This window comes from Falco punctatus, assembly GCF_963210335.1.
Source record: "Falco punctatus genome assembly, chromosome: 1".
In the NCBI taxonomy this organism is placed as follows: domain Eukaryota; kingdom Metazoa; phylum Chordata; class Aves; order Falconiformes; family Falconidae; genus Falco; species Falco punctatus.
Window position 1 is genome coordinate 3,452,641 of NC_137580.1, and position 22,188 is coordinate 3,474,828.

Consider the following 22,188-nt stretch of genomic DNA (forward strand, 5'->3'; position numbering starts at 1 on the left):
TGTGTTACCAGCTCTGTTTCCAGCACAAACCTAACCCAGAGCCCCATACTAGCTACTGTGAAGAAAATTATCCCAGGCAAAACCAGCACAGAATCTCACTCTGTTGGCATTACAGAGTAGAATTTGACAGCTAGATAAGTACTTTTTAAGAGCTTATTTTGCTAGGAACTATTTCCTGCAAAGAAAAGCAAAAAGTGCGTGAGGTCCCATTTAAACCAAAAAACTGAAAGAGAACAACTCTTCAGCACCACATTTCCTAAACTTCCTTTCCAATACATAATCAAATTCTAGGAAAAGTAATTTGGGATTACACCCAGAGCTTCTTTCCAGACTGTTGCTCTTTTTTACGTTTTTTCTGTATTAGGAAAAGATCTGTGTACCCATGTATTTAAAGACTAGTTTTGGTAGCGGAGTAAAATGTACACTCTTTCACCACTATGAGAATATAGGTTAAATGCCTCCTTCAGGGAGTATGACCTGTGTAAAAATTTAATCACGGTCCTACTTATACCACTTAGTTACAGTATCACCAGACCAATTTAGCAACGTCCAAGGTTATCAGAAGTCTGGGCAGAACGAAGTCCAGAGTTACTCACTTACCCTAGAAGTTGCAGTAGCTCAAATTTGAGAGCTCTGAAAACAACCACATTGCTGCTGCTGTTATTGTAGCTGGGCTGTGGACAAATGTAATTTTAGTCTCTGATGCTGTCAGTCTGGCATCTTTCACTACTCACAAGTAGTGATTTTATTCTATAAAAATTTAATCTGTCTGCTGTATCTTACAGGTTGGTTATGTAGAAAATGATGTATTTAAAAAAGAAAATATCAAAAATTGTTGTTAGAATTAGGGCAAAGACTCCTAAAATGTTTTTAACTATGGGAGGACAGACTTGAAAGCCAGTGCACAGTGCCAAACTCTGGTATTGAAAAGTTCTGGCTGAAATACTGGGACATATAGATAATATGGTCCCAGACAACTTGCCAAGGAAACTGCAGTCAGAAATGTAGGAAACTGTCCAAGATTAGGCCTCAAACATGCTGCATTCATTACCAGCAGCTGTGCATATAAGAAGTGTTTCTTTATTCCACACAGCCAAAACCACTGTGGCCTGTCACTGTCATTTTTTATAGCAAGTTGCTGACTTTTTAAGAAACAGGAAAATACTTAGCTAAAACAGTTGAAATTACTGACAGAAGATAATTTAAGGGAGTTTTAATGGCCTCTGAGTGTGTATTGTAGAACTATGGTGAAGGACACATATATTTAAGATTTTACTTCATGTAATAAAACTCACCAAGAAAGTAAAAAATTGTGTTCATAATAGTTTAGTGTTTACTGTTAGTCACAGATACATACCTTAAAAGATTCTCCTTTCTGGCTTTTTAAGGAAAGTGGTATGCCAGTAGTAGTAGTATTATTCTGAGCATTAGGATTTTAAGTTATTGATATTTTCTTTTGAGATAAATTCAAATAGGCCTCCATTAGGGGGAGTTACACATTCATCACTAAGTGCTTCAGATTTTCAGACACTGTTTGGTATGATAAGATTCTCTCTTGGATGTTTTTGTTAACTTTTAAAACACTGTTTCTGCTAGTACCACCTTGTTCCTCTGTAGTGGGACACATTTTTAACTTGTTTAATCAGCATGCAGAAATCTGCAGCAAAGAAGGTGGTTCCAACTTTATCAATTTCTGAATATTTCAGGGGAAAACCCCCATAATTATAATAGTAAAAGTATCTTTATCAATTGGAGGATTTTCCAGAATGAAATATAGATGGTAAGATTTAGAAAACCTGGAGCAAAATTCTCTCACTCAAGCAGTTTTTTCTTCACCCATCTTGGTTCTTTTTTTTTCCATCTTTGAAACTGCTTCTGCCTCAGGGTAGTTTAGGAAATCTATCAGTGTCTGGTTTGTTTACTTTGGTGCGGGAGAGTTTTAAATAGCAATGTGACCCTTGTGCTGGATGTTAGCATGAGTGTTATCAAAAAAGCAAAGAAAACTGATGGATTTCTGCTGATAAATACCTGTGCCAAGCTTTGGAGTATAATAGTTTTAGGTGAGGTATTGAAATCATGTAGTTACATGCCTAAGCACTCTCCATCCAGCTAAGCTCCTGTGTAATGTGGATAGTGACAGATCCCTTTCCTTCAGAGAACTGAGAACCACACCGGTTGTATTCTCTCTGGAGTAAGTCCACTGCACGTTTGCTCCACAATTACAGTAGGAGCCACTGTGCCCTTGCATGGCCCTTGGAGTACTTTTGTCAGTGTCTGTGATCCAGCTGCTGGAATCACTGGCTCCTGGGAAACTTCAGAAGAACTTCTGGGAGGCCACATGAGTAGAAAAAAGGACTTCAAACACCGACAGTCTAGGGGTCTGGTATACCACATTTGAGGGCTTGTCTCAAAATGAATGCCGCTATCAGTACTCTGCTCTTCAGGACAGTGCTTCACCAAAGACTTTCTGTCTAACTCCCTCAAAGTTATCACAAAGGAAGGTGGACAAGATGAGAAAGGACAATTCAAGGTGGGGAGGACAGCAGGGGAGAGGGAGGGATGAACTGATGGCAGCAAGTTCCTGAAGTTCATCTTTCAACAGCCACCGTCTTTGCCTAGAGAGATGACTGAGTCATGTATGCGTAGATAATCCTCCTTGTAGAAAAAAGTATTTGGATCTTTGGGTGGACAGAGGGATGTGAGAATAATTTTGTTTGCCAACAGTGCACTGAAACATTAGATGTGGGATAGAGCTCTTTCTTGTAATAAAATTAGTATTTTTCACCTACATTTTTTATGCTGTTTTAGAACAAGCTTTTTTCCATACTCTTCTACTATTTTGACCGCGCTTCAACCAAGTACTGAGCAAATGCAGTGAGAAGAGTATTTGAAGTCTAATGAAGCAAAGGCATCCCCAGCAAAAGGGAAGGAAGGAAAATAATCCCAAAGTATGGGAACTTCTTGAGAAAGGGCGATGATGCTTCTTGCAGTATAATAGGTGGCAGGAGGAAGCTAAGGCAAGTTGTGTGAGTGCAGGGAAGCTTCAGGAAACACAGCAGTAGAAAGCCGAGTGAACTCTTTGAGGTACTGGTAATGCTGTGTCTGCTTTTTTAGCAATATTAAGGACAGCTTCTATAAATTCAGTTATTTTCAGGACATTTGCAATAAAAGCTGCATTTTTACTGAATGCTTTTCTTATCTTTGAATCCTTCTCCAGCAGGCTCAGCTCTGGCCATCTCAGATTTTTGCCCTCAGAACTGATACAGTCACACTTGCCTTTTCAAACATACATGTGGCTCTATCCTTCCATGCAGGTTTTTCATGTAGGCTTTCACTTTGCACGCTTTGCTCTTCAAGTTTAAGCACATGGTGGGTGGGAAGAAGAGGGCGGGGGGAACCCTTTCCTGTGACTTGGGTCGATGCATCAGAAGAGAAGAACTGCCTCGTGCCACTGGCTTTTGTGTGCCCTCAGTACATATATACATACTATATTTAGTTTCTTTATTTTCCTTTAAGAAATACCTTTTACGCTGCATATTCTACCACTTGCTCACATTTTAAGGGCTCTTCTATGAAAGAATTCAGCTGGCCTTTGAGTTCTTTCCCTTGGCAGAAAACACCAGAGCCTGCAAATCTGGCAGTGCGTGTGGGAAGGTTTTTAGTGATGTGCACTGTTAGTGAAATAGTTGAGATGATGGAATTAGGAAATGATGGTGATAAAGTTGGCTGCTGTGAAAAAAGCAACTGCACAACAAAGCCAAACTCCGAGATTTCTGAAGCTGTTTAACACACATGGATCCATGGCGGTCTGACATCTACGCAGTGGCGTGCTGAGCAAATAAATGGAGTGCAGGGAAGTGGTGGTAGGAAGAAAGACTTTAGGGACTATCACATGTGACAACTTATATGTAATACACTGTGTGCTGGAAACTTGAGCAATGGCTAGCCTGGCCTGAAGTACGTAGAGTCTAAAAAGTGGTTGTAAGACCTGCTGTACAGACATGGCTCTGTGTGTGAGCACAAGGTGAGCAGACTCACTGGGATGTAGTAAGCACATCAAATAATCCCAAAGTATAGATAAAATGCAGGAAGAAATATTTTCTTCTCTTTCCTCCCCTCTTAAGTAAAGTGTAACTTTACATTCTTGATAGCATCTATGCCCTGTTTCTAAATGTGCCGCGTCTACCGCTATCGAGTAAAATTATTTCACTAGCAGTTCAGCATGTTGGCAAATATTAAGTGTGTTGGGTTGAATGTGGAAAATGATCACCTGCTATCTAGGACAATTAATATCCAATAAATCACTTAAAGGTGTGCCGTAAATGCAATTCTAGATGCACTATAGCACTTAGTCTTGTGCCTAACAGCCCAGCTATCACGAGGCATTCATCATCTGCCTGAAGTTGTACCATGGGAAAGTCTGTTCATGTAGGCAGTTCTGAGTGTACATAAAGCATATATAATCCCTGTTCTTATGGTTTATGAAACCTCTTCCCCCCACACCCCGAAAAGGTGATAAAGTGTCTACTTAACAGCAGCCTGTAATGCTTTTTTTAATATAAACCCAAGTTAATATTTTGGAAAGCATTTATTTTATTTTAAATGTATGGCTTTTATAACCATTTTGTATGTAGACCACTTGCAGGGATACGGCTCATACCAGGTGTCAGAGTAGTGTGAAATAATTTTTATGCCACCTTTCCAAGGCAATAAATGTCATTTAAGCATACACAAGTGTAGATATAGTACTTTTAGATGAACACTCTCAAACTGTATGTTAGAAATCTGTTTGACAGACTTACCCAAAGGATGACACTTTTTTCTGATCTTGCCAAAGCAGCAACTGTGTAAAATGAAAATTTGCTCTGGTGGTTGGGTTTTTTTCCCCAAGGAGTTATGATGTAAAGGGAGGGAGGAGAAGCTGTAATTAGGTTCTTTCTACAGAGAAAAAAAAAATTCTGACCAAAATGATACAGCGAGTTTTCAGTCATCTACCCTACAATAAAAAGACAAAATAGAAGATGAAGGACAGCAGCAGCTGAACCCACAGGCCCAGCCACATAGTTTCTGTCATGATCAGTATAATGCTTATTCCAAGAAATATGTGAAATATTTTTTTGTGGGAATCACACGGATATTGATTTTTTTGTGTTTGTGCCTCTGCTTTTAAATTATCTTTTGAAAGATGTCATTCTTGAGAAGTACCTTGAACTTTTTTTATTTTTTTTAAGACGATCAGAATACAAGTAAAACTTTTCTAGAGGTATGAGATTCCAGCTTCATCATTAAGACGAACAGGGTAGGTTTTCCTGGCACTTGTTCTCTTATACCAATAGGATTGCTCTGCTGGTGGTCTTTACCAGTCCTAAGATATTCACAATAGGGTAGTTTTGTTTTTTTTTCACAAAAGCCAATTCTCTTTGTCAGACCTCTGTATGAAATTGTTTTACTCTAAATGGATTGATTGTTTCAAATAGCCTGTAGGTACCTTGTTTTTTATCAAATGTCCTGTATCTCAGGAGTTTACATACTAAATTGACCAATTTTTCTTTCCATTTACTTTTTTATGTCACTTTCATTTGCAGTAAATATCTTCCTCTCTCTCTTTCTGACAAAAGTATAAATTTTTAATTTAAAAAAAAATCCAGTCATTCAGAGGGATTTAGAGCTGTGGACCCAAGTATTAAATGTAAATCAAAACTTAGTCAGTTAGAAGCTGCTTATTATGAAGATTAGACAGTCAGTCTCCTGTTTGGAGCATTAGCTGTGCAAGCAACTGCTTCTTTGCTGCCTTCTCCAGATGAAAGCCTGTGAGTAGCAGCTGCTGATAGAGGTTACTGGAAAAATGGGAAAGCAGTATGAAAAATTGAGGAAGGTGCCACAACTGTGCATGTTTTAGGATTTTAATAGTTTTCTCTTTGGGATCCTGAAGTGTGATGATGCACTGAAATGAGTCTCGCAAGATACAAACAGGATTCAAATTCATAGTGAATTCAGTTTAAAGAGAGGTACAAGGCTCAGATTATAGTTGGATTTTTCTTTCTTCAGTGAAGAGTTTAAACTTTTTCCTAAAGTACTATTGCCTTTTCCTCTAAAATCAGATAAAATGACCTGAAAATATCAGAGCGTTATTTTTTATTGCTTTACCTCATTACTGTTATTCATACAGCAGTTCTCCTGAAACAAATAGGATTAACTTTTTTTTTTTTACTTTTTTTTTTTTTGAGGGGAGGGATTTTTCTTTCAAAGCACTCATTGATACAGCATCTAATCCCCCAGAACTTTTATGAAAATGTTATCCTCCTCATCACTTAGCTGTATTATAAATTAAGGAAAGCATATATGCTTGGTGTTTCCAAGATCTGTGTTAATTATTCAAAGCATATGTGCCTTTTTTCTCTGCTGGCTAAATGGTACTGTCTGCATTCAAATGCAGGAATATATTAGTGAAAAAGTAACTAAAACTACATAAGTACTATGAAAAGCATCATGATCAATATTTATGCCTTCAATAATTCAGATTTTGGAGACCAAGATACTCAATTTGCGTAATAACTATAAATTTGTATTTTCCCATACCTTTATGACAGAAATTAGAGTAGGATGATTCTAAGCAGGGCATTGTACTCTTAAACAGCAAAATTCTAGGTGGTGTTATTTTTGCATTTTTTACCTTGCCATACACTGCATTGAGCTTGCTGGGAAATTTGTCAAAGAGCAGAGGAACATTGTTTACTTCAATATATTAATCCACAGCATTCAAAGATCACAGTACAAACATACACTGGATTGGTTTTTTTCTTAGGAAAGAACTATTTTGCTTCTTAGGAAAAAAAAAATCCCACATATTATCCACTTATTTCCAAGAAAAGTGTCATAAAGTTTCATAATTCAATCCTTTTTTGAAATTACTCTATTTTTGCTATGACTCTTGCCCTACCCCAGTTTCATCTACTTGCTTACGATTTCCACTTGTATTTTTTAGTGAACTATTGATCTGAAACTGCAAAATTTTTAATACGCTTTTGGAAGAGGTTATGAAAAATAGACTTAGACTTCATCTTTGTGAATGAAAAGGAAAAAAAAATAAATCACTGTTTTCAGAATTGAAAAGTGAATCTGTTGGCTCATTCATGGTCTTAGCCTGTTCTCATTTAAATCAGCATCGTTACTGCATAAAAAATGGCTCATCCTAATCTGTACTTGTGAGAAAAATCTAGTCACTGTAGTGTACTATTTAAATGCTTAAGAACTACAAGATGTTTTACATGTACATGTATTTGGGTACATGTGCTTTCTCATGGGAACACATTATACTACTAATCCTGTTGATATCAGATAGTAGTATTCTTCAGACTTTTATTTCTAGACAATAATTTGCCTTTTTAAAATATAATTCCAGCAGGAACTGGAAAGCTAAATTATAAATACTTTACTTAAGTCTGTTTTGTAAAACAGACGTGAGAATCTATGTTGCTGTTGTAAGTGATACCTTATCTGACAAAAATCTTTCTCTTGGGTAGTGTTTAAACTTCATAGCTTCATACCCAGCTTTTTCTGTAGGGTCATAAGCAGAACTGGTCCCAAAGCAGTGTACTGATACTGTGCAATTTGAGCTTCCAGTTAGATACTCCATTCATGCTTGTTGGTAATGCACGTGCAGACAACAGTATTTCTTGAAGTACACCTAGCATTTCAGTAAAAGTAGCTGTAACACTAATGAACTGTTTATGATAGCATGTCTTAACAGGGCACTTAGGCTACTGCTATTCAAATAAGTAAATTAGTATTTGGCTAAAAAAGTGCTTGTTCCCTTTTAATAAAAGCCACTGGTCGTCATTACTGTTGATAAATAGCTGAAATTACTACCTTGATGATGAGAAGAAGAAAGGTTCAGCAATTAGGGTAGGCCTCAGAGGGTTATCCGAGGCATCATGTTTTCCCTCTCCCATGGTACTACTTTTGTGCTATTGGCAAATCAGCTTTGTGTCTCCATTTGCCATGTTAAAAATGGGCATAATAAAGCTTTCTACTTTGGCCTGATGGTGCTGAGAGAAGATAATAGCAAGGGCTGAATTGTTATGTGCTGCAAGGAGCACAGCTACCCATACCTGGGACACTCGGTAATGACTACCCAGAGCCACCTCCGGTGTAATGTCTCAAGTCCTTTCCAAGCATCAGCTTGAAGTCATGGGATTACCAACATTTCAGTTCTCTGTGATAATACTGATCTTTAATAGAGAGTGAGTATGGCTGGTTGTTACTAACTTTAAATTCCTGAAAACTCGACACAAATTCAAATGCAAATATAAAAATGAATCATTGTGACTAAGCTGCGATAGCCCTCCCTCCTCAACCAAATGCAAACCAGGCAGTTTGAAAGCTGAAACAAAGCACTGCTTCCAGAAACTAACCACATGCACAATTCTCCTGTTTTCGTACACTCTGGAAAAATATGAAGTATGCAACATGCCATGAAGGCCATAAAATTTCAGCTCTTCTGGATCAGGGAAGAGGAATCAGTTCCAGAAGCTTTTGAGTTCCCACGAAGAACATCCTGTTAGCAGTTCCTCACCCTTTTATACTAGCAAAGCCCCAGCTTAGTTGTTTTTACTGATTTAAATTGTGGCAATATGACAGAGAGAGAGAGAAAATCTTTCACATATGCCAAGGCGAGCTGTGTGGTACCGCCTTTCCGTCCTTTAAAAAAAAAGGAAGTTTTCAGGTGACCCTGCCGGTGACCTGGAAAGGCCACTGTGACTTGAGTTCAGCAGGGTATGGGTGTCTCTTGCCCATGAAATGCAGCTTCTAGTAAGGAGAGTAAAAGTGACTACCATCATGATAAATGTACCTGCAGATAGCTGCATGGATTAACACAGCTCTAATTTATTCCACATTAAGAAAAGGACTATAATGAGTTATTAATAAAGAAAGACTAAAAATGGGTTCAAATTCAATGGTTAATGCTCTGCGTAATTTACTTTAATAATCCTTCTGACCAAATAATTAAAAAAAAAAAAAAGTGCTTCTCTCTTCTCCCGTGAATGAAACATATATGATATTATTCCCCACCCCCCCCCACCCCCAAGTTTTTGTTTGATCTTTCTACTGTTTGGGCATGAGCAATGTCAGCCTCAGGTGTGGTATCTGTGCTGGAGTTTGCTTCACCCCCATCTCTCTACTCCTTAGAAATATTTTCTTAAGCAAACATCTATGTTTCAGATGTCTTCAGTGTTGCACCTAATAGATTTCATAAATCATTTGTAATGACATTAATGGGACAGTGGAATCACAGCACAGGGGGCATCAAAGCAAAGGAAAATTCTGTTGCAGGTGGCTGAAAATGGAGAGAAGAGGATCCACTGCAGTAACATCCAGGTCTGTTCCTGGGCGAAGGGATCAGGGACAGCCAGGTAAAAAAAGGTCAGCACTGATGTAATTCACAGAGGCAGAATCTTCCTTTTTTTTGTTAGGCTGCAACCCTCAGTGAATGCACAGTGGTACGTGTTCATAGAAAAATGGTAGAGAACATGTAAGTGGGTCGTGACAAGGTAGCTTTCTTTTGGAAAGGGGGATTGTCTAAATACCTATTGCCTTCCGTAGCATCGGGCTCTTGAAGGACCCAGTGTCCCGCTTCCTGCACAAGTCCATGGCAGTCTTCTGTGGAGGGGCGCAATTACACATACCTTCTGAGGGCAGTAATTCTCAAGCAAGCTCTAGAACTCTGCATGAGTTAACTCCCAAGCATCCAGTTCACGTTCCTCTTTCTCTCAAGATCTGTAAGGCTGTATACCTGAATTAATTATCTTATTTTTCAGCGGCAGAAAGTGCTGCTTATCCATAGCTTCTCTGTTCAAGCATTTTGGAAAATATTTGCATGATCTAATACCCCATTTATTACAACCAGCTAGACCTCTTGGAAGAGATGCAGAGAATATGAGTGTTGCTGCGGAATTGCTAGACGACTTGCTTCCTTAACTATGTTAGTTCATGGTTTTATCTCATACCTCTCTTCTTGGCTGCTCTTGCAGCTGTCACAGACGTGAGTCTGTCCAGAATTTGAACTGCAAAAAGCTTCTAATTTTTAGTAAAATACTACCACCCACCCCCCTAAAGCCTGAGCAAATTACAAGTTGATGGTGACTATACTACAGTTTCTCCTTTGTGCCAAGTCAAAGCAAGCGTAGTCCGTTGCATATCTAGCTTGAAGAACCTCAGTTCAAGATGTCATATTAGTGCTACTACATGGGGATTTTTTTCAGTATTTTCCCCCCATTGCCAGGCAAGACTGCCCTCATCAGGGCCTGGCTACTTAGGTCATTATTTCCTCCCATTTCACAGAATTCTACTAGTTTAGTCTGTATAGTCTTTGTTTCTCTAGGAAGTTGCAAATGAACACTAATTGTGTGAGCTTTTTGAGTATTAAATTTCTTATGACTAATACGCCTCAAATATGTGCTTTTATTGCAGCCTTCCACATAGCAGTGTTGAAACATACTCTGGAACGGTATTGTCATCCCTGGAAGTATTGTGTAGTCATTAACAGTATCCTGATCTGATTTTTGGCAGAATGTGGCTTCTGGTTAGCTGCTGGGATAACTTGGCCTGTGTTGGCAATGGATCTTCTAATAGGGGTGCGTGGAGTTAAGGTTAGTTGGTATTAGCAAAGGTCTAAGGTGAAAAAAACACGAGGTGAGGAGTTTGGTAGGAATTACTACTACGTATCACTGTACTTTCTAAGCCACCTCGGAAGTCGGTTGTCTGTGTAGTGGTGTTAAAAATTGAGTTAGAGTTTCAAAGGAAAGTTTCAAAGGAAATCCATGTTCCACAGGGGGGTAGTTTAAAAAAAAAAAAATTTAAAAAGTGCTTCTTTTGCTGAAGACAGAGGCACTAACTTAAGTTTGATTACCAGCTGAAAATAGGATTTTCTGTTTTGAATGAGTACCTTTGTATCTACATATTTTGTAGGCATCTAGTTGTTCTGGCTCTGTACAGTTTTTCAGAAATTAACGGTGCGTAATGCGAATGCTGTGTGCTGTCTCTATTATTTGATAGCTTTATCTACCGCTACGGTGCATAAGCAATGCGCCAGATTCTGTGTCTGCGTGTCCCAGGCAGATCCGGCTGCAACTCCAAAGGCTTCATTAGGAGCAGGCTTGATTAGAAATTGTCGAGTATTTTGCAGTAAAGGCGAGTTTATTTATTCTGCTCGTGCCCACGGAGGTGTGAAGGAGCCCGGGTCCCCGGGCGGCAGATGGGGGGGGGGGGGGGGGGGGCAGGTTCCCGCGCCGCGGCAGCGCAGGTGGCGCCTGAGGAGGGGGCGGCCGCCCGCGCCGCGGCCCAGGCCTCCCCTCAGCCCGCCCGGGGCTCCCCTCAGCCCGCCCGCGGTCTGTCAACACCGACTGACGGCTCGTTCCCGCAGTGCCGTACGGGCTTCGGTGCCACTTTGTGCGGGAAGGAGCGCGGCGGTTAAAGTTTATTTTGTGTCACGGGAAATCTCCGCTGTGCCACCAGCCCCTGAGAGCCGCACGGCCCCGAAGCGGCCGCGTCCCCCCGCCCGGCCGTGCGCCGCGCCGCGCCGTACGAACAGAGCGCTCCGCTCCCTGCGGGAAGGATCCCTCAGCCTCTCCCCGCAGATCCCGACCTCCCGCCGTAAGCGCTGGCGGCCGTTTCGCGGCGAGCCGCGGCCCCGAAAGGGTTACGCGGTGCCGGGCCCGGCCCCCGCTCCTCGCCGGGGAGTAAACACCGCCGCCTCGGCCTATCGCGACGGGCCGGGGGCGAGCGGGGCTCCGCCGGGCGGGCCGCCACACACGGGGCCGGGCGGCGCGGCGCGGAGCGGCAGGGCACGGACGCGCGGGGCCGGGAACGCCGAGGTGGGGCGCGGGGCGGGGCGGGGCCGGGGCGGGGCCGGGGCGGGGGCCGGGGGCGGTGCGGGGGGGCGGTGCGGGCCGGGGCCGGGGGCGGCGCTGGCTCACTGGGCGGCGCGGGCAGCCCTGCGAGGAGCCGGCGGGGCTGCGCGTCGCGGCTGTGCGTTGCCGAGCCGAGAGGTAACCGCGTTCCTCCTGCTGCTCGCCTGGCTGCTGAGAGAGCCCGGCCCGGTGCGTGGCTGGGATGCGGTAGGGCAGATTTGCGAAATCGGACGTGTAAGAAATGAGAAGTTTTTTGCGTAATTTGCGTTTGAGGTGTTGCGTCGCGCTGTGCGGTGTAAGCCTTTGAGCTCCCTCGCCGAACTCTGTTAGGCTGGTATAATGGGAAAAGTATCGAGTACTTCTAATTATTATGCTTCCTAGGGGCTGCGGTACCTGCTGTACGGGGGGGGTGTATGTCTGTGGAACAGACCGTGCTACTTCAAAAGTCTAGATAGAAAAATGTAACTTTACAACAGTGCGAATTGTGCAAAGAAAAGGGGGGGGATCAGCATAGGTTCATTTCTAAAGGATTGTACAATCCTTCGTTTAAAGCTTAGTGTAATCTTTGACATTTATGTGGGCACCTGAAAAAAAGAAAAAAAAAAACCAAACCAAACCAACAAACCAACCCTAAAGCAGAGCTGTGCCATGGAAGTACAGTGCTGCTGCGAGCAGCCACAGCTCTGTCTGCTTCTCATTTAAAGTGCTACCTCCTCCTTTTTTGTATGCCTAATAAACGATACGTATAGAATATACAGCTGTGTCACAAAGTCATTCTGTATTCTTAAAGCTTAATATAATCAAATTCATTGCCTAAAGATGGTGTAGTTGAAGATTTGATCCTTTTTCACTGAAGTGGAAATACTTTCAGTAATTGAAAGCAGATTCACGTCTGGAGTTGTACAAGCCAAGGTTTTCATTTTTAAAATAAACCTTTTGTTCCCCAGCCTTAAATATTTCAGTGAGCCATCAGGAGACCTCTGTTTGTTAATTGCTAGAGTAGACTTTAAGGAAGGATTGGGGGGGACAGACACACACCAAAACCGTGAGAAAGGTATGTCAGCAATTAAATGTACTTAAAATTACAATGCCTTTATTCCAGTGCAAGAACATACCGTCGCAGCTTTTGTGCATGCTGCGTTTTAGTTTTCCTGTTAATTCATGTGAATCTTAATTTGAACTACCCGTCTGTCTGTGGAGTGTTTTGTTTTAAACCATCTTAGCTTTGTTCACCTTACTTAGCCCATTTGCCTTTTTTATTTTTTTAACAGTTTATTAAGCAAAAAAAATCGGAACTTTGAAGAATTCTGGGGGAATACTCCTCAGCTTCAGTAAACAAACCTGACACTTTGCAGTGATAGCTCCCCTTTGTTAACTTTGTGCCTGTTTGCTGGCCGTTACTGAGGAAAGCTTTCAGAAACCATGCCTTCCAATATTTCATCGATGGGGAGAGAAACTTAGGATGTGAACTACCAAACGCTCAGACAAAGACTGAGCTGCTTTCAATGTTTGTTACCAGCTTTGAAGGTAGAGAACAATGGAGGGAGAGGAAGGGAAGCACCTTCTCTCCAGAGCTCTCAAATCTGCGGAATAAATTCTCAAAAAATGTGTGGAAAAGTTACTGAAGATGGTGAGAAAGTCCCGTGTCTCTTAGAAAGCGTATTAATTGCTTCGTAGACACAGCGGTCTGATGTTAAATACAGGCTATCGTTAAGATAAGAATGTATACATTTGCATAATGGTACTAAATAGGCCAGGTTTATTTCCCTGAACTTCTTCGTGATGTGCATGTAGCTGAGGTAGTTCACTTTTCCCTCTTTTCTTTCATAAGGTAAATCTTTTGATATATCCTCAGCAAGTTCAGAGGGAAGTATTTGAGTAAAGCCAGGGAAGGGGAAGGTGTTCAAACCGGAACAGAAAAACTAGCTTACCGGGTTGTTTGTTGTTTTTTTTTTTTTTTTTTCATCCATCAGATCGGGCCTCAAAACTCTCAAGCATCTCAGTAACTACAATGAGATGTTACACAATTTTTTGATTAATCGTTCTGCAGCTCTGTGTGGAGAACGGCCTCCTAAACATCGCAGTATAGGTTTCTATCTTTCAAGGAGTTATAAAAAAGCTACGTCACAATTTAGCAAGAAACTTGCAACGGCAGAGCCTTTACAAAAACATTTAACGTTAGATGGCTTTGGCTTACTTGTCATTTTTACTTTCTAACCTTTTTGCAGTAGACTTGAGAACATGTGAAGTCATACATTCCACACAGTATGCGATACATTTTTTTTCCTTTTGAAGAAAAGCAGATGATGTGGTAGCTATCTAAAAAAAATCATAATTGATGCTATTAAAAAAAAAAAAGAAAGGTAAAATGTCGCTTCAGGTATGCGTTCATTTTAAAGATCCACAATTAAGAGTGCTGCTAAGCATCCATCAGAGAATTATCCAAACTGACCCAACTTACAGAATTTGTCTTGATCTGTATTCTTGCATTTCTAACATCCATCTATAAAGATTTAACATGCTCTGACAAATTACTGAAATGATCCGGTAAGCCAATTATGAAATCAGACTTTACAACTTTTCTTTCTGTAACTTGTTTTGCATCCCAGTTCACTTGTTGAACCAAACTAGGAAAAATAAAAGGTCACAAAGTTTATGGTTTGTACAGTATAGGCATTTCAGCAATGGTACCAGAAGATAATACTGCACTGTATTGTTTTCCAAATGAGAAAAGACAATAGCTTTCCTATCTTTTCCGCAGGTCTACAAAGATCTTACTGCTAGTTATTTCATTCTAAATACGACGATAGGCTTCACTGTGGATTTGAAAGACTTTCTCAAGAGGTGCTTACAGATTTATGCATTTCAGAATAGCAAGAGGGCTTTTGTATGCTCAGTAATATCTATAGAGAGAGGATGTTGTGAGCTGGTGACCTCACTAGTGGTTTGAAGATGTATACATCTTTTAGGTTTGAATACTTGGAGATTTTCATACAAAATAAGGAATCGGGATGAAAAAAGTAACTGTACTAATGAAATGCTTATGTAGTTTTCCAACTTAAGGAAGTTAAGGGTTTTAAATGTTAGGGACAAATGGAAGAAATGGCACTTGTGTTCCTCTAGAAAGCTTCACCCGTGTTGAACTCTGAACAGAATAGGTAGGTGGTTGAAATATTCTGAATTAATGAAAAATAATCATTCACCTTCTTTGCTCAAGATTGAAAGAATTGAAAGTGCAATTATACAGGAAAACTTCAGACCTTACTGCGGGTAACAACAAGGTGAGCAGTCTTCTTTTGGGACTGGCTAGGGCAACCATCTATCCAAACATTTGTGTAAACTGCTATAAAGTAGATGGTTTATGAAGCAAGTCCTTTAAATGTAAGAAAGTGGTAGAGTTCTCATTTCGTGCTTTGAAATTTGGACAAACTACATCTACAGCTCAAAGTAATGGTGGCCTGACAAAATGGCGAAGCTAGATACTGTCATTTCTGAAGGACTGTGTTATGGTGAAACTGATTAAATAACTTGGAAGAGGTTTTCTGCATACTGCGTTTTGTGTGGCCAAGGAACGGCAATTTTTGCAGTAGCAGCAAGCTCAGATGTCTAGTGTCACATCAACAGTGAGTTGCGTGGTTTTATCTTTCTGATACAACTTGCTGTTCTGCCTCTTTCTGGCTCTTGAAGAGGATTCAGACCTATACAACAATATTTCTCGGATGCTTGAAAGAAAAACAGATTTAGAAGAAAAAATGTTTGATCTAAAATAAGATCTCTTGGATGCAACTACAAAAAGAGCATCTAACTGCTTTGCCTGCTTTTTTTTATTCTTTTTATTATGTTTCAATTGTTATTAGTCCAAGTGCTATTGACGTGGGTTTATTTTTTTCCTTGGAATGAAGAAGAATTAGTGCCCTGGAGAAAGCTTTGGAATGCAAGAGTATATATGAATAAAAATTAAAGAAGAAAGTAACTGCGATTGTAGAACGGTATTATTTGGTCATTTGTCATCATTGTATAAATCATGAGAAAGCATTACCTGAAGCTTCCGCATTGTCGTAACTGCCAAACTAATTTTTAAACTACTTTAATTTGCATCTCTAGTATAGTTGCTGACCACACACAAAGGAAAAAAAATGAACGGAAATTCTTTTATTAGAGCAGCTCTTGGTTTAATCATATAGACATGCTTTTTCATAAAACATTATTGTACCCATGTACAAAATACAGCCGGTTCCAAACCTACAGAAATTTCAGAGTTGTTAATTCTTGCAGAACATTCTCCCTCTTTAGTCAGAAACTGCGTTAAAGAAAAAGACTGTTGTCCAGGGAGTTGTAAAAAGTAGCCTGGAAAGCCTTTTATGTTCTTTCTTTTAAATAAAACAGAATTGCCTTATGTAACAAAGTTAACTTCGTTAACCTTTTATAATTATTTAACCATTATTTCATTTTACCCCCTGCTTAACCATTGTACATTAATGCAATAGACACCTGGCTGTGCTCTTAAAAGTTTATTTGTCTTTCAATTCCTGTGATAGTAGGGGGCAGTATATCTCCTTAATTATCTTTGTTCAGGGAAATGTTGAAAGGCCAGGGTAGTTAAACAAGGCCATTTGGATTTGCAATAAGGTCGAAGTCAGATGCAAGGAAAGTGGTTAAATGCATTATCATCTTATTGAGCACATCATCAGTAAAATGACCTTGATGGAGGTGGAAAAAGCCATTTGGCTATTTTATGACAGCCACCTCTCTGCTGGCTTTATCCCTGCCAGAGAGTACTTCAAATAGCTTTATCACAGTCTCCTCTTGTTGCTTTGAAATCTGATTTTCCTTAATTACAGATAATGAGTTAGAGGCTGAGCACTGAAGGGAACTTTTCTAATAATGGCAAATTTTAGTACTTTAGAATTTATCCTTTTGCTTGGGAGATACAGAAATATCTCTAATGTTAAGGTGACCTTAAAATGTTGACTGTTATATACCTGCCTTTAAGGATCTCTTAATGATAATCATTGTTTTCTATTCATGCATGCTTTTATTCTACTGCTTTATAAACTTGCTTTGTGTTTCTATGAGGATAGGCAAGCCAACTTCCAGCCTCAGCAGCAGGGACACTGTTTGTTTTAACATGTGTGTGTTTATGTTTTTATAAAGATACTCAAACCACAGGAGGCCTGTGGCTAAGCTGGAAACAAATAATTTAGAACTGTATAACTAATGCTTAAATTCCTATGTCACTTTGCTTTGTAATGGCAGTCCATGCCTTAAAAGCTTACAAAAGTAAAATTTCAACTATTGCATGTGAATTTAAATATTTAATCAAAGTACTCTCAACTGTCCATCTTCCCCTCCCTTCTTCTTAACTGTCTTTTCTCATTCGAAAATGGTTTCTTTCTTTGGTGTAAAGCTACACTGATTTGGATCAAGCAGTGCCATTTTAAATTTCTGGCTTTGAAAAGACCTCGGTGCTAGTTGTACTTTTTATAGTGCTCTCTGTACAGGTGTTGGCATAATTATTAAGGGAACTTTGAAACAAATGTAAAAAATACAAGGGAAGATGCTATCAGGAAAGCTGGATCCAAACGTGAGCACCTTAAGACACTGGTTAATTGGCTGAAACTGAAGGCAGAGTATTAAAAATTATTCGAGACCAGAGGGAATGATTTATAAGAAAAGGTGAAAAGAAAGAAAAAACATATAGCATAGTCACATGACAGATCTGCACTGGTGGAAGAACAATCTGTAAGATTTTTAAAGACCATCTGGACTCAGGCGGTATATCTAGATGAAATAAAATGAAATTAAGGACCAGAAAAATATCAGCTGCACCGCAAGACACATCTTGTAATGGTAACGTCCTGGAGGTTATGGAAAATACCTCAGCACAATTGGTAGAAGTCCCTTTTTCTTAAAAAGAGCAAATATTACTTGTTTCGTGGCAAAGCGTGGCTTTTATACCTTTTGTTCTTAAGTTTTGATTAAATGTTGCCATTTTGAAGAGAGATGTATTTAACTTCCACTTTGCAACCAGTGATCTCTTATTCTTCAGTAAGTGTAGGTGATCTTCCAAAAGAAAGCAGGGCACGGCAGTTCTTCCTGTCAACACCTCTGTCTTTGGAGCTGGAAAGCATCTCATAGCTGTGTCTCCTCACAGCTTTTTATAGCAGCGAGACAGCACATTACCTGTGGCTATGCGGTACTTCTCTGAGACCTCTTATTCAGTCCGTTAGGATTGTGGTCATTGGCCGTGGTTCATAGAGCCAGAGTGCGTACTCAGCGTGAAGCACCATCCAGCTGGAGAGAGAATCTCCCTTTTCACTCATGCCAAGTTCCCCTTGTTCCTCACAGACTTGCCCTATTGATCTGCTTGCCTATAGGATGCAAGTGCCCTTCACCTTTGCAGTATAAAGAGTTTTCTTACATTTTCTTTCTGTTTTAATTATTCTTTCTTCCACCTTGGTACTCTCCTGGCACTTATCAATCGTGTTCTGCCATAAAGTGGGAGGCTTATCTGTATGTGTGTGCGTTTCCGCGTGCCCATCCGGAAGACAAGCCTTTTGAAGGCAGACACATAGAGTCAGAGTTTGAAAATCTAATTCTGACTTCTCCCTCTGTTGAACTCACTTTTTCATCAGATAACTCCAGGAAGGTCGCTGCACAGATATGCCTGTCCGTTGTCTTGTAATGATACTGAATCTTAAGATCTCTCCCATCAACCAAGAGACAAGCAGTGAGCTGATGGATCTTGTGCTGAAGAGTTCCTTGACAAGTGTGCTGAAAGCACTGTCAATATTTGAGTCTTTTTCATAGCCTAGAAGTACCTCAAAGATTTTTTCTTTTCCTCCCCTGTCTTCCTTTTCTTTTGCTCCTCCATTGACCATTTTGGTTTATGGAGCTGGGCATGTATTTCACTGCCAGGAGTTTCTTTTTAACAGCTGTCCTTTCTCCAAAACATACAGTAAGGTGCATGACATTAAATAGGCATCTTCAGAGCATTTCAAACAGTCTTATTCTGAAGACCCTGCTACTCCCTCATTTGTGCAAGATTCCAATATTTACCACTTCCCCCCCCCCCCCCCCCCCGAGGTAAAGGAATCTCAAACAGACTTTTCAGACGGTTGGTTCCTCTCTGGATGTAAACCCTTCTCCCCAGATCATTTTTTCTATCAGTGGCATTTGGATAGTACTTCCAGTTACTCGTCAGCCAGCTTTTCACAGAAGAGACCTGTGTATTATTTATCATTTCTCTTTTCTGATTCTTGCCCTCCAGCTTTCACATTATCCCGTCATCCTAGTCCTTTCTACCTAATCCTAATTTACTGCTGATCAGAGCCATGGAAGCAGAACCAGTTACATGAGGTGAAAAAAAGAATGAAAATAAAAACCTACATCAGACTAAGTTATGTTTTTGCCTTTGAGGTAGTTTGTTTTGCTTGCAGTGGTCTCAGTGAAACTGGGCAGAGCTGAGCATTCTTCATCTCGCTTGTATATTGTCTGCCTTTGTTTCCTGTAGTGTGACTGTACCCCATAAAATAACAGGCAACAAATCAGTCTTTCTGAGTGTTTGCTTGGTCTCTGCAGCGTACAGCAGAGCTTGTGCTAGAATCTATTCTTTGATGGATTTTTTTTCCCCGTCTTGTTTTGTGCAGTTTTATATGTGGGTGGAGTTTCCATGTGTGTTCTTGTGCCGAATGTGGTCAGTATTGAACTCGTATGTGATGGACTACGTGGGGGTCTTTACTAAGAAATATGAAGATGTACCGTGGGCCCTTTTTTAGCAGAATTACCATAGTTCCATGGAAGTAGATTTATTGGGTATAGTCTATATAGAAATTATAACCTTTAGTAACATAATTTGTGGACTGAGCTGTGTTATTCTGAAACATCATATGCTTGCATGCATGTAGGTGTGTGTTTTAGCCAAGGGAAGGAGTCCACTATCCTCAGCTGGCTGATGTTCCATTCGTATTCATGGTTATGACACGACTACTCTTTAACATTATACCTGATTGCTGCCAGAAACTGTTTAAAAAGTGTCCTAGAATTCAGTAGGTAAAAGGCTGTGGGTGTTGATAAATCCAGAAGCCTGGCAAAGCAGTAATACTTGAGAAGTTTTGGAAGGTGTCAGTTGTCTGTCTGCTGAGAACTGCTTGCAGCTGTAGGGTGGTGTGCTGCTGGCTAGCAGCTATAGCCATGAGGCATTCCCTCCTTTCTCAGGTTTCCCAAGTCCTGCAATGTGGTGGAAGAGAGCAATGAAAAAAGGAGAGAAGAGACCAGCCAGGTGCCTTTTTTTTCACTGAAGTTAAATTGTAGAGGAAGCGAGACAGATGCATAGTCTTTGTCTATGCTGACAAAGGGAACGGTCCATTTTCTGACTGCTGTGGTACAAGCATCACCGATCTGTATGGATCTGTATGTGCCCTTCACCAACAGCCTGGGGACCTCACTTGTGTGACCCACTGGGAGCAGTCCCTGGTCCGTACCTTTCCCCAAATTGAGTGGGTGTTATCTGGGAGAGCATTCGTTATCAGAGCTTGAAATTAAGGCAGGAAGAACACTATCAGTTACAAGTTACTGATGATTGTGTGCCGGTGCTTGCACTGCAAGCTTGCACTACACTGCTCCTGTTGGGTTAGTACAGATGTAAACACAGAGCCTCAGGCTCATGCATGGGGAGGATTAAGAGGGAAAGGGTAGAACAAAAGCCCTTACAGGGACACACCTGTCTGCTTGAAACAAATTTGTGTTTGACAGAAGCCATTAACACTTTCCAGCATAACCACACAAACTTAAGGACAAAGTCACCCAGTATGTCTGTCTCAGAATATTTTTCAGACCACCATCCCAGTTATATCTGGATTTCTTTGTTCTTTTTCTCTCTGGTGATTTTTATATGGGGCTGTTGAGGGGAAACACTTTTCAGTGTGGTCCTGACAGATCTGGAGCGATGTCCCCCTTTTCTTAAAGGATAGCAGTTACCTCCACTTTACTAACTCTTTATTCCACAGATTCACTTCCAGCTCTAGGGACACCCAAATTATGCTGGGACTTCCACCTTTCTTTGTCATATAGCTCTTAATTTAGGATAATGAGGAGGTTTTAAATGCTTAAAAAAACCCACAAACAACAACAAAAAAAAAACCAAACAACAAAACAAACAAACTAAGAAGATAAAACCACGCAAGAGTATGAAACGTCAGTTCCCATTCAGCCCTCAGCCTAGTTGAGTGGCTGCATGCTTAACTACCTTGCATGTACCAGTTCTTGCAAAATTTGTTGCTCCGTTCTGAATGAAAGCAGATTGAAAGAAGTTTAGCTCTGCTTCATGTTCATACACATTTCCATGTTTTTTGAGACAACTAAAAATGTTGCAGCTTATACTAATGGTCACACTTTGTTTCTTAAGTGAGATGATTAAGCAGCAAGAAGTGTGTTGATGTATTTTCTGCTGGGTGTAGATGTATGCAATACATTATTTTTTTAGTTGATAGAAACAAGGTCTTCCCTTACATATACACCATCTTAAGTCATAAACCTTTGTACAATGATATTACTATTGCTGCAATTAGATTTTAAGTTGGTCAAAAAAGTGTATAAATACTCCCTTTTGAAGAGCTTAAAGAAATGCTCTCAACTCTGTTCCAAGTCAATTATAAATCACATCAAATAGAGAGATTCGGTATCTTTGTGTGGCAGAGGAATGACCTACCTAGCTTTTGTTTTGGATGGAACTGCATCTCCTTTTATAAAGCCACCATTGCTCTGTTTAAAGAAAATTATTAGCACATGAGCCAATTTTTTTAAAAATAGTGGACTCTTGCCAGCTGAGTTATCAATCAGTCATTTACAGCTCTCACTTTCATTCAAGTACTGCTTGTAATTCTGCAAACAGACCTTCTGCTTTTGCTGCTCCTAACTCTGCTCTTTTCCATGTCAGTAGGATTAAAATAGAGCAGAAAGAGAAGATACTTGTTTACTTTCCACAGCCAAACAGGTAATAGGCAATTCACTATCACTGTGGCCAGCCTTTAAGATGTGTCATGCTTTGAGGTGACAGTTTTTTCTGTGAGGCAGGTATGTGTGCACTTGTGCAGTTGATGTGCCTTCCGTCCAGACAGGCTGGTATTTTCAAAAGAAGCTCCCGTGGTAAAAGTCTGGCTGACTTAGGAGAATTATCTTACTGGTCTGATCAATTAGGAAAATGTATGAATAGCAAAAATAGCAATAGTAGTACATACTTTTCTCAGAAATACTTGAGATTTGCGAGTAACTATGATGT

General features: G+C 40.3%; 1 protein-coding gene across 16 annotated transcripts in view; it reads left to right on the plus strand.

Moving 5' to 3' along the window:
• The window catches only part of TENM3 (teneurin transmembrane protein 3), a 437,496-nt gene that overhangs the window by 183,432 nt on the left and 231,876 nt on the right, over positions 1-22,188 (plus strand). The window contains exon 1 of one of the 16 annotated variants that reach the window (XM_080379144.1): positions 11,658-12,116. The exons of 10 other annotated variants lie outside the window; for them this stretch is intronic. The gene's annotated coding sequence lies outside the window, so the exon portion shown is untranslated. Of the gene's footprint in view, positions 1-11,657; positions 12,117-22,188 lie in introns of those variants that run through there. 5 more of the 16 variants (XM_080379145.1, XM_080379146.1, XM_080379157.1 and 2 more) reach the window with 5 other exon arrangements.